The 13,146-nt window shown below is 43.3% G+C and overlaps 1 pseudogene across 1 annotated transcript; it reads right to left on the reverse strand.

Moving 5' to 3' along the window:
- Window positions 1-746: 746 nt before the first annotated feature.
- On the reverse strand, window positions 747-7,409 carry LOC311107721 (zinc finger CCHC domain-containing protein 7-like; annotated as a pseudogene). The gene is made up of 10 exons: window positions 7,367-7,409; window positions 5,272-5,340; window positions 4,924-5,009; window positions 4,711-4,806; window positions 2,466-2,636; window positions 2,306-2,336; window positions 1,650-1,744; window positions 1,384-1,498; window positions 1,028-1,323; window positions 747-775 (listed from the first exon to the last, which is right to left on the reverse strand). The product of its transcript is annotated as a zinc finger CCHC domain-containing protein 7-like (transcript).
- Between the last annotated feature and the right edge of the window lie 5,737 nt (window positions 7,410-13,146).

A 13,146-nucleotide genomic window follows, 5' to 3' on the forward strand; every position in this document is an offset into this window, starting at 1 on the left:
TCAGGCCTTTATGGTAGAGTGGCCAGACGGAAGCCACTTCTCAGTAAAAGGCACAACAGCCTGCTTGGAGTTCGCCAAAAGGCACCTAAAGGATTCTCAGACCATGAGAAACAAGATTATCTTGTCTCATGAAACCAAGATTGAACTCTTTGGCCTGAATGCCAAGCGTCACGTCTGGAGGAAACCTGGCACCAAGATAGACAGCACAACAGGGAGGCAAACCAAATGTCTTGAGCAGAGGCACAGTTATAGTGGTGAGTTGTGTTTTCACATGTTGTATATGTTTTAAACATGAGCTGGTTAAAAAAGAGGACTAGATCTCACCGGTCACTGGTACAGAAATGGTTGAGAATTGCTGTTCTGTACTGCCAATGTTATGTTTCAGCACTACTGCCCGTGTCTAAGTAGGGTCAGGGTGTAGGGTGTATGTGTGGGGATGGGGTGTGTATGGTTGGTGGCCAGCCGGGTGAGTGGTGGGGGGATGGTGTGGATAAAATGCAAGGGCTGAACTCTTGTCCCAGTCCACCCGTTTGGTATAAAGGAAATAAGACATAGCCTAATGCTTTATTTGACAATCATTGAAGTATGATGAATAAGTATTTTTCTAACTTTTACTCTTCTCCAACAGTGTCCAGCAATGGCACATCCCTGGCATTTCTACCACAAAAATAACCATTCCTCACCTTCCCTCCGTTCTCTTACACACATTGGCAAAATGCAGTGGCGTGTTGCGGCAGATACATTTTTCATCCGAATATGATATTACCTATAAGGCCTGGGGAGGGGAGGTGTGTCAGAATTAAATAGAAATATATTCTCATTTCACAGTAAATAAAAACAATTTATTGTTGCTGTATTACCAGGATAAATAAAACAGTATTTTTTTCCCATAAAATTGGACTAAAATCCTCAAGACACTAATCAGCCATTGAAACACAAAGCAATACAAACAACGTCTCTTTTTTGGAGAGAGGAGCGCTCTTCCTCCACCTCTCTGCTTCTCTACTCTTCCTACTCCTCTCCTCACTCCTGCGCTCCTTCCTCTCCTCACTGCATCTCGTCTTCTGAGGGGGAGTATGGGTTCTCTGGGGGTAAACCTCGTCTGAGCCCCATTTGGTCATCCCAACCTCCCTCCTGGCTTGGGCCTCTCTCCTCAGCTTCTTCACCTCCCGTCTTTCCGGCCATGTCTTCCTCCTGCTCTCCCTCCGTCCCGCCAGGCTTCTCCTCCTCCCTGGAGCTGGGGAGGGCCGCTTCTCACCACTGCCCCCAGGTGTCACGGAGTCCTCTGGTGCTCTAAAAGAGGCATAAAGCCCTCCTGTAGCTCTGGAGACACCATGCAAATGAAGTTCTACAACATATACAATGCATGCTGTAGTTTGTCACCTCTGGCCTTTCTGTGTATGTTGGTGTTCAGTTTGAGGATGCCCTGCTTGTCGTATTGACAGACGTAGGGGATAGAGGGGAATGTCCCACTGACCATCCTCCTCTGAGTACACTCCTGAGAGAAATAGAGAGGGGGGGGCAATACAGACAGAGGGAAAGGGAGATATCCACATTATCTAGAATGAGTGTGTACTCTGTCTAAAATAACATTTTATTGTCCAAGAGATAGAAGAAAGAAAGAGAGACACCAGATGTAGTTGTCTCACATGGCCATGGTGTCTTCTTCTAGAGCAGTTGTAGCAGTGGGCAGTCTGTGGTTGTGGTCCCTGTGTGGCCTGAGGGGAACCTCCTCCTGAGTCTGCTACAAGAGGACAAAGCAGTCAGGGGACATGTTCCCATATTTTAATAATTCACCCTCCCTTTCTCCCCTCCTTTCCATGTAGTCTGGGGCCTTAGTGTCAAAAAGGTACGCGGCGGATACCAGTGTGAAATTTGGTAGAGATGCTCTTTGGGATGTATTCATTGATATTAGAAGGGGTGCCCAAAACCTGGGGCATGGCACCCCTATTTTAAAAAACATAATCCAATATGGACGCCAATACGGAATTTGATTTTGGAAAGGTGATATTACTGTTGAATTTTTGTTGCCATATTACATTTATTTAAAGACTATTTGTGAGTGGACCAGCAACAATATGCCATTATACATGAATCACCTTAAATGTCTTTAAAAAGGTTAAAAGCACCATGTTATCAAGTAAAAAAATTGCCAACACACCCTAGGAGTTATATTATGTAGCTAATTTATTGAGAACATGGGTAATCTATTCTGAATATGACCTTAAACTGGAGATGGATGTTCTAACATAGGCTTTACATTACCCTAAAATGTATGTAATAGCACTCATGTACTAATGGTCACAGTGGAACTGCCTCCATGTATCCGGACAGGCCTGGGAAGGACACAGAACACAATAAGAACATGCTGCAAGCACTGAACTTAACACAAAGACGTACACATAAACACATACATGCTCAAGGCTACCTGCAAACACACACAAAGGCTTGTGGTAAACCCTCACGTTTGATAGGTGGCCAGTCAGTCAACAGTGGTGGCAGTGCTGGTTTCAGAAAGGGGGTTCAGGGCAGGGCTGGTGCCCGTGTGAGGGGAGCCCACAGCTGAGGCAGTGCTGGCCTGGACAGACCCTCTGGATATGGCCCTGGAGTCCACACAACACACAGGTGGGCCACCTCTGTTTACAGAGAAACACAACTGGGTTCATGAGCAATGTTGGAGCGTGTGTGCGTAGGTTGACTCATAACCCGCAGTCCACGTGGTTATATTCGCGGGACGGGCGGGTTTATGGTCATGAAATATTGTGTGGATGAAGGGTGGGTGGGTGGCAGGTGGGTTGAATAAAGAGAAAACAATGCATTAAACATCCATAAATGTATCATTCTTGTGCAATTCATATCTATAGGCTACATTTAGGTTTTTCTTTTATCATTTTTATCTGGTGTCAGTGCGTAAGCCTAAGCTTTAGGGCCTAACTGTACGAGCGCCAAATACACACCAATTGCCAAATGCTTTTGGGAACTTGGGCAGAAAATGTTAATGTCGATCCACTGAGGCAAAAAGGACAATGTCGGAGTTTTCAATAAGAGAAAAGTTGCGCAATGGAGAGTTGAAAATAAAGAGAAGGAAGGGCCAGAACCAGGGACATGTCCCCCCCCACATTCCTAAATTGCATTTTTGTCCCCCCCAGTTTTATCATTGGAATGTGATACAAAACGAGGCAACGGTGTGCTTTAGGACCATGCGGACGCCTCAGAGCGGTTGGGTAGGCTGTTTGGAGTGTTTAGTGGGATAAAAAAATAAATATATAATAAATAATTATGTCCCCCCACTTCTAAAACCAAAGTTGCGACCCTGGCCAGAACAGTAACCTAATGGTTAGGAAATATGTTATGTGTGATGACTGTGAGGCGCTATACTGTGATGCGCTATAAATTTGACAGTCACAAAACAGGGACTTCAAATATGGCACGTCAAGGGAACTGTACAGATGGGTTAAATGGAATAGTATCTGGACACTGACTGTAGTTCTATAATCTCTCAAATAGCCTAATATGATGTAGCGAATGGAGGTGGTGCCAATAGGGTTAACCCACTTGGTGGGAATTGTAACATGGGAATTGAATGAGGAATAGCAAGGATCGCTACACTGCCCCCTCTGAACAGTAAGGCACATCCCTGCACTTCAACTTTTTTTCAAGCCCCTTCACAGGTCCACCCGTGCATTCCAAATTGCCTCATGGTGCCATCCCACTTCTGACACCAATGTAGTGAACAGAGGGAGGGGAAAGCAAACACGGGTCTCCGGCGTGAAAGGCAAACACCTACACATCACGCCAATAGGGTTAACCCACTTGGTGGGAAATGTAACGAGGTTAATGTAGGATCGCTACAATAATATTAACTCCTGCAGAATCAAGCAGTTCTTGCAGTAAAATGATACACCAAATGTACATTTTGACTCGGGAACAGGAGTGGAGAAATATTATTCATTTCTTTCAGCATCTTGAGAGAATAAATGCGTGGTTAGGAACCGTCTGTAAAGGTGCTATCTTTATCAGCATCATAAAATCTGAAAGTATTTCAACCACAAATTATGCATCCAAGCCAAACTTAAATCCTGAGTGGCGTAGCGGTCTAAGGCACTGCATCTCAGTGCTTGAGGCGTCACTACAGACCCCCTGGTTCGATTCCAGGCTGTATCACAACCGGCCGTGATTGGGAGTCCCATAGGGCGGCGCACAATTGGCCCAGCGTCGTCCGGGTTTGGCCGGTGTAGGCCGTCATTGTAAATAAGAATTTGTTCTTAACTGACTTGCCTAGTTAAATAAAGATAAAAATAAAAAATAATATCAGAAACTTGTTCGGTCATTTTCACAGCTTTTAATTCCCTTAACCAGTCAAACTGATGTCATTTGGAAATGTCTTCAAGGACAACAAGTAATGACACATCCAACTTCTCTTCTATCTAATTATAGACAAGTTGACTCACAAATAGCCTACCAAAATGTCAGAAATTATAAGCAGAAAGATAGGCCTATCTAAATCTAAACCCTAGTCAAAAAATCTTTCCGGCATCTCTGACTACAGCACATTTTCTATATTTGCGGGTTATGGTCGGGCCTCAGATTTTCACTTTATCACATAGTCGTGCGGTTGTGGATGTGTTATTAGCAATTGCGGGCGGGTGCGGGGAACAAACAGCTGACCCGTGCATCACTAATGAGTGTGTGTGTGTGTGTGTGTCTTACCCTCGGGGTGGTGCAGCTCTTGGCCAGGTGTCCAGCCTTGTTACAGTTGTGGCAGGTGAGACTCTGGTCAGAGGTGAAGTAGCGGTACAGGCGTGGCAGAAACAAGATAAAGAATCATTTGGAGAAAAAAAACTATAATCTGAGCCCTGAGGGCTTCATGCAGACTGAAACTGATCTAATCTATAGAGTAGTGATAACTAATGATAATAGCACCTTATCCTTCTCTATTAGGGCCCAGTTGTGTTTGGCAGCTAATGTTGCATTCAGTTCTTCAGAGACATCCAGCTCAACCTGGTGTACTGGAGCAGCAACTCAGAGTCTGACTCTGGACCAGAGAGTGAGGACCAGACAGTTCAACATTTGACAGAGTCCCGCGGACAGCGCAGAGTCCCGCGGACAGCGCAGAGTCCCGCGGACAGCGCAGAGTCCCGCAAACAGATAATGCCATAGTGGCCTGGGGAGCTCTTTGTGAGCTGGTGAAGTGTGACTGTTTGTATTGACTAAACCCCAACTCGTCTTCTGAGCTGTTGGAGGCCTCGATTTATAATCTGTTGTCTTTACTAGCACACTCTTCCTCATCGTTCTGGTGGCCCATCATCATCACACCGATGGCGGGGGTGACAGATCTACCTGTTCAAAACACAACACCACCCACATTCAGCTGAATTTGTCCAATTAGTACGGTTTTTTACACCAACCTCCTCATTAGTATCAACGTAGCTAACGACCTACACCTGTGTAAATAATAGCTTTGTGTTGCGCCTAGCCTGTACAGCCGCTAGTGGGTGCTATTTACCTGTTTTTTGGATCTCCACTACAGTCTGTACTTAATGTGCAGTAATACACTCGTGTCCCCCGGCGACCGGTTCGTACATAAAACAAACTCCATTCAGGCTACAAAGCTGTTAGTTTCCACCTTAAAGCTGCAATATGGAACTTTTTGGGCAACCCGACCAAATTCGCATAGAAATGTGAGTTATAGATCTGTCATTGTCATTGAAAGCAAGTCTAAGAAGCGGTAGATCTGTTGTTCTATGTGCCTATTTCTATGCTTCCTGTTCTTAAGTTTTGTTTTTGCTTCTTTTACTTTCAGTTTTGAAAATACAATATTTTTGGTTATTTAAAATATATTTCACAGCGGTTTAGATGGTACAATTACTCTCTACATTGCTTGTTTTGTCACATAAAAAAATTAGGTGAACTTTTTGAATTTTTGCAACCAGGAAATGACGGTGCGATTTCTGCATATTGCACCTTTAACTCAATTTAATGTCCTGCTGGGCAAAAAAAATAAACTGGGAGAATATACCTACTGTCTTAATAAAACACAATTTTCCACCACTATGCTAGTGGCTAATGTTACTCCCGGATGTTGCACACCACATTTAGCCAATCAGGTTGCAGCAGTCTTTTTTTCACCCCTGGTCTGATAGTTGGAAGTCGCTCTGGATAAGAGCGTCTGCTAAATGACGTAAATGTAAATGTAAAAGTGGCGCTTAATGAACCAGAAGTTTTTAATGGCATGTATTGGATTTCTTGGCATGAACTAGTTTACAGAACATTATTCACATTTTGAATAAGATGAAACATTTATGAAGTGAAATTATAAAGTTAAAATGAGATTTAGAGAGATGTATTTTCACCCCAGATGCAATATGCAATTAATGTAATGATTGTATTGTTTACATGTTTATTCAATGACATATTTATAAACTTGTGCAATCTGAAAAGTATAATTAATAGTCAATAAATAATGAATATCAATTTAAAAAATGTCTAACATCTTGCCTGATGACTCAAACTGAATTCTTCTGTTGCTCTATCATTCGCTACATACTTCAGTCTGAGACGGCCATCATTGAAGTCATTTATGGTGACGTCAAAATGAGGGGTGTTGTACAAAACAAAGTCATCAGCGATTTGATTATTTCTAACCAATCAGAGTATCAAATCGAATTTTCAAAACGCTGCTTTACCCACGTGTGTTCTGGCTCTGGCCCAACCCATCGGTTTCTGGGACCAATTAGACCGGTTAGAATGTGTTTGCGTTCTAGAAATCGCCGGGGAGGTACTCAGATCCAGACTCATATCCTCTGTTTTATCCCACTACCCAGGGGCACAGACCATCCAACTGACTGGCATTGCCTTCTACCTGGATTCAGCCCACCGTCTCCAGTTATTTATTCAGTGGAACATGTGGCCCTGATTCAGTGGAACATGTGGCCTGTCTTCTTTTCTTTAAAATGTCTCACCAAACCTGCTCTAAGCCTTCTTATCCATGATATGGCACTACTAGTTGTGTGTATGTCTCTACAGCTTAAACCTCAAACCCCATGTCCATCCACAACATCAAGGATGTTGAGGTGGTTGACATAGGAAAGTTGTCAAAGTTCCTGGGGGTCCTACCTGGTCCAATAGGGTTTGGCTCCTGCAGATACCTTCTCACGCCACAGATGTTGTGAGACATCCGAGATGAGACAGGATGGCGAATGGTGCGTGGTTGGCGGTAACACACCAAACCCCCGACAGCACAGGTGGTGAAATTACATTTAGAATTAGAAGTTACAAGTAGAAGTCCCAAGGATGCCGGATAGCATTAACCGTTCGCAGACCACACGGCGTCAGCGCTCATAATCTGCAACTGGATGCTTCTCACCTGATCTCGCCTCCCTTCCATCTTTGAGGACATGTATGTCCATTGTTAGAGCAGTCACTCGACCATCTTGTCAATATAATAGATAATCTTTGCTTCCATCACCAGCAGACCAGTGATGCCAATTTAGCAATTTTGTTGCTAGATTTAGCAACTTTTCAGACTACCCTGGCAACTTTCTTTTCAAACAGCCCCTAGCAACAAATTTAGCTACTTTAAAAAATGTATTTGGAATTTTAGCAACTTTTGAAAAGTGACTCAAATACTAAAATGCATGCATTTTCCCTCTAAATGACACAAAAACGATTTTCTGTCACACACTCAGTCAAAACATGCCTGGCTGCAAAAGTGCCCTCACCCTCTGATCCAACAGGTCCCAGACGTGCTCAATGGGATTGAGATCCGGGCTCTTCACTGGCCATGGCAGAACACTGACATTCCTGTCTTGCAGGAAATCACGCACAGAACGAGCAGTATGGCTGGTGGCATTGTCATGCTGGAGGGTCATGTCAGGATGAGCCTGCAGGAAGGGTACCACATGAGGGAGGAGGATGTCTTCCCTGTAACGCACAGCGTTAAGATTGCCTGCAATGACAACAAGCTCAGTCCGATGATGCTGTGACACACCGCCCCAGATCATGACGGACCCTCCACCTGCAAATCGATCCTGCTCCAGAGTACAGGCCACGGTGTAACGCTAATTCCTTCGACGATAAACGCGAATCCAACCATCACCCCTGGTGAGACAAAACCGCGACTCGTCAGTGAAGAGCGCTTTTTGCCAGTCCTGTCTGGTCCAGCGACGGTGGGTTTGTGCCCATAGGCGACGTTGTTGCCGGTGATGTCTGGTGAGGACCTGCCTTACAACAGGCCTACAAGCCCTCAGTCCAGCCTCTCTCAGCCTATTGCGGACAGTCTGAGCACTGATGGAGGGATTGTGCTTTCCTGGTCTAACTCGGGCAGTTGTTGTTGCCATCCTGTACCTGTATTGCAGGTGTGATGTTCGGATGTACCGATCCTGTGCAGGTGTTGTTACACGTGGTCTGCCACTGCGAGGATGATCAGCTGTCCGTCCTGTCTCCCTGTAGCGCTTTCTTAGGCGTCTCACAGTACGGACATTGCAATTTATTGCCCTGGCCACATCTGCAGTCCTCATGCCTCCTTGCAGCATGCCTAAGGCACGTTCACGCAGATGAGCAGGGACCCTGGGCATCTTTCTTTTGGTGTTTTTCAGAGTCAGTAGAAAGGCCTCTTTTGTGTCCTAAGTTTTCATAACTGTGACCTTAATTGCCTAGCATCTGTAAGCTGTTAGTGTCTTAACAACCGTTCCACAGGTGCATGTTCATTAATTGTTTATGGTTCATTGAACAAGCATGGGAAACAGTGTTTAAACCCTTTACAATGAAGATCTGTGAAGTTATTTGGAATTTTACGAATTATCTTTGAAAGACAGGGTCCTGAAAAAGGGACGTTTCTTTTTTTGCTGAGTTTTTTTGTGATTTACGTTCCATTTCTGCGGTACAGTTAATAACCATTGCTATGAACACTAAGAAGCCAACGTTACTGAAGTATATATCACTCGTTGGCCTATCCCTCTGTGCTGGCACAGATCTACTATTCACAGGGATCCTCTCAGGATCCCTCACCCTTGACCCATTCTCCTCTACTTTCTTCACTGCCTCAGCATACAACACCTTCTGCACTACTCTGACTCTAGCCACCTCAACCTGCCTCTCTCGCACCGGACACTTCCGATCCCCAGCAACATGGGCAGCCCTACAGTTGACACACACAACTTCATCCACCGAAACTACACAATCCTCTATCCCATGCCCTCCTGCACACCTCCCACATCTCGGAATCTCCCTCCTACAAACTGCTGCAACATGACTATAAACCTTGCACCTGAAACAGCGCAGTGGATTCGGTACAAAAGCTCTAACAGGATAACTGATATATCCTAACATGACTTTGTCAAAAGGACAGACAGTGACTCCTCTGTTTCACCACCAGGTCTGCGTCGCACCAAACCGCGGGAATTACAAACATCTGGAATTTTCAACTTCGATTGCTCCACCTCCACACTTAACGCTACCCCAGAAATCACTCCTTTCAATGGTGCCCTGTTCCTAAGACCAAGAAACAGATCTTGACCCAAGTTGTGTGACACAGAGCACCCGCTCCCTCTGGTGAGAAGAAACACAAACAAATTTCACAAGTCCACTACAGGTTACTTTCACTGATTCAACTGCACCCAACTCCTTTCTTACCCACCCTGAAACCACAAATGGATCCGCCAAAAGGCAAGGATCAACTTTCTTCAACAATTTCACTCCTACTGAACCAGATTCTTCTTTATCATGTCCATTGATTCCAGGCTCGGGTTCTGAGCTTTTCACCACACCTTCCACCTCACTTAACTCGCCCTCATTCACTTCCATTTCATCTCCAGAACTCGGTCTAGCGCACGGCTCACTCTGTTTGCACTCGACACCAGTGGTGGAAAAGGACCCAATTGTCATACTTGAGTAAAAGTAAAGATACCTTAATAGAAAATTATTCAAGTAAACATGAGTCACCCAGTAAAATACTAATTGAGTAAAAGTCTAAAAGTATTTTGTTTTAAATATACTAAAGTATCAAAAGTAAATGTAATTGCTAAAATATACTTAAGTATCAAAAGTAAAACTATAGATCGTTTCAAATTCCTTATATTAAGCAAACCAGACATCACCATTTTTCATTTTTATTTGTTTGTATTTAAGGATAGCCAGGAGCACACTCCAACATTCAGACATCATTTACAAACGAAGCATGTGTTTAGTGAGTCCGCCAGATCAGAGGCAGTAGGGATGACCAGGGATATTCTCTTGATAAGTCTGTGAATTAGACAATGTTCCTGTCCTGCTAAGCATTCAAAATGTAACGAGTACAGTACCTTGCAAAAGTATTCATCCCCCTTGGCGTTTTTCCTATTTTGTTGCATTACAACCTGTAATTTAAATGGATTTTTATTTGGATTTCATGTAATGGACAGACACAAAATAGTCCAAATTGGTGAAGTGAAATTTAAAAAATAACTTGTTTCAAAAAATTGTAAGAAATAAATATGGAAAAGTGGTGCGGGCATATGTATTCAGCCCCTTTGCTATGAAGCCCCTAAATAAGATCTGGTGCAACCAATTACCTTCAGAAGTCACATATAATTAGTCATTTAGCAGACGCTCTTATCCAGAGCGACTTACAGGAGCAATTAGGGTTAAGTGCCTTGCTCAAGGGCACCGACAGATTTTTCACCTAATCGGCTCGGGGATTAGAACCAGCGACCTTTCGGTTACTGGCACAACGCTCTTAATCAGGGTTGGGTTATAAAAAAATATCAGAAACTTTGAACATCCCACAGAGCACCATTAAATCCATTATTTAAAAATGGAATGAATATGGCACCACAACAAATCTGCCAAGAGAGGGCCGCCCTCCAAAACTCATGGACCAGGCAAGGAGGGCATTAATCAGAGGCAAAGAGACCAAAGATAACCCTGAAGGAGCTGCAAAGCTCCACAGCGGAGATTGGAGTATCAGTCCATAGGACCACTTTAAGCCATACACGCCACAGAGCTGGGTTTTACGGAAGAGTGGCCAGAAAAAAGCCATTGCTTAAAGAAAAAAATAAGCAAATACGTTTGGTGTTCGCCAAAAGGCATGTGGGAGACTCCAAAAACATATGGAAGAAGGTACTCTGGTCAGATGAGACTAAAATTGAGCTTTTTGGCCATCAAGGAAAACACTATGTCTGGCGCAAACCCAACACCTCTCATCACACCGAGAACACCATCATGGTGATGGCAGCATCATGCTGTGGGGATGTTTTTCATCGGCAGGGACTGGGAAACTGGTCAGAATTGAAGGAATGATGGATGGCGTTAAATACAGGGAAATTCTTGAGGGAAACCTGTTTCAGTCTTCCAGAGATTTGAGACTGGGACGGAGGTTCACCTTCCAGCAGGACAATGACCCTAAGCATACTGATAAAGCAACACTTGAGAGGTTTAAGAGGAAACATTTAAATGTCTTGGAATGGCCTAGTCAAAGCCCAGACCTCAATCCAATTGAGAATCTGTGGTATGACTTAAAGATTGCTGTACACCAGCGGAACCCATCCAACTTGAAGGAGCTGGAGCAGTTTTGCCTTGAAGAATGGGCAAAAATCCCAGTGGCTAGATGTGCCAAGCTTATAGAGACATACCCCAAGACACTTGCAGCTGTAATTGCTGCAAAAGGTAGCTCTACAAAGTATTGACTTTGGGGGGGTGAATAGTTATGCACGCTCAAGTTTTCTGTTTTCATGTCTTATTTCTTGTTTGTTTCACAATAAAAAATATTTAGGATCGTCAAAGTGGTAGGCATTTTGTGTAAATCAAATGATACAAACCCCCAAAAAATCCATTTTAATTCCAGGTTGTAAGGCAACAAAATAGGAAAAATGCCAAGGGGGGTGAATACTTACACAAGCCACTGTACTTTTGGGTGTCAGGGGGAAATGTATGGAGTAAAAAGTACATTATTATTGTCTTTAGGAATGTAGAGAAGTAAAAGTTGTCAAAAATATAAATAGTAAAGTAAACTACAGATACCCCAAAAAACTACTTAAGTAGTACTTTCAAGTATTTTTACTTAAGTACTTTACACCATTGCTCGACACCAATCTTCTTCAACACCCCATCTCCATTTTTATTGCCATCTTCCTCAAATTCAAATCCAACCTCTGCTTTCCTCATTCTCTTCCACCTCTTCTTCCTCTTTTTTCCCCTCTGTTCACCACAGAAATCTACCTCTTTGTCCCTGTCCCAACATTCCTTTTCTCCCGACTTTGCTTGTGGCCCGGTGGCATCCCAACATAACTCCATATCATAATCATACTGCTCACCTCGGAAACATGTCTTCTCCGGGCGCCAACATTTTTAGAGGTTGAGCAGTGGCCACACATAAAAACGACCCCCAAACTCAATTACTCCCTTCGCGGCGGCAAACCTTCAGCTCTCCGCTTCTTTCGTCTCTCTGAACATCGTTCAACACCCCCCGCCCGCCTCCTTCTCATAACCTTCCAAAAAACTTTAGGCTTTATTTTCAATGTATGCACTCACTAACTGTAAGTCGCTCTGAATAAGAGCGTCTGCTAAATGACTAAAATGTAAAATTATCAAAGAACAAGGTGATGTCTTTTCTAAATTCAAATGTATTAGTGTATTTATTTTATATTCATTCTCACAAAAACAGTGATTTTAAGTAATGTATTGCAAAGAAATAGGCTTCAACTTATTTAAAACATGTAACTTAACATATGTCTGGTTAATCTCATTATATTCCTTGTCATTTTACAGTAAAATACACAAAACAAGTCTAAAAGGACATGATTCAGTATCCAAAAGAAACAAGGTAATGCCCTGATAGTGATCGCACATACAGTTGAAGTCGGAAGTTTACATGACATTCAATCCTAGTAAAAATTCCCTGTCTTAGATCAGTTAGGATCACCACTTTATTTTAAGAATGTGAAATGTCAGAATAATAGTAGAGAGAATGATTTATTTCAGCTTTTATTTCTTTCATCACATTCCCAGTGGGTCAGAAGTTTAAATACACTAAATTAGTATTTGGTAGCATTGCTTTTAAATTGTTTAACATGGGTCAAACGTTTTGGGTAGCATTCCACAAGCTTCCCACAATAAGTTGGGTGAATTTTGGCCCATTCCTCCTGACAGAGCTGTTGTAACTGAGTCAGG

The sequence above is a fragment of the Coregonus lavaretus genome, assembly GCF_964263955.1.
Source record: "Coregonus lavaretus genome assembly, chromosome: 32".
Lineage (NCBI taxonomy): Eukaryota > Metazoa > Chordata > Actinopteri > Salmoniformes > Salmonidae > Coregonus > Coregonus lavaretus.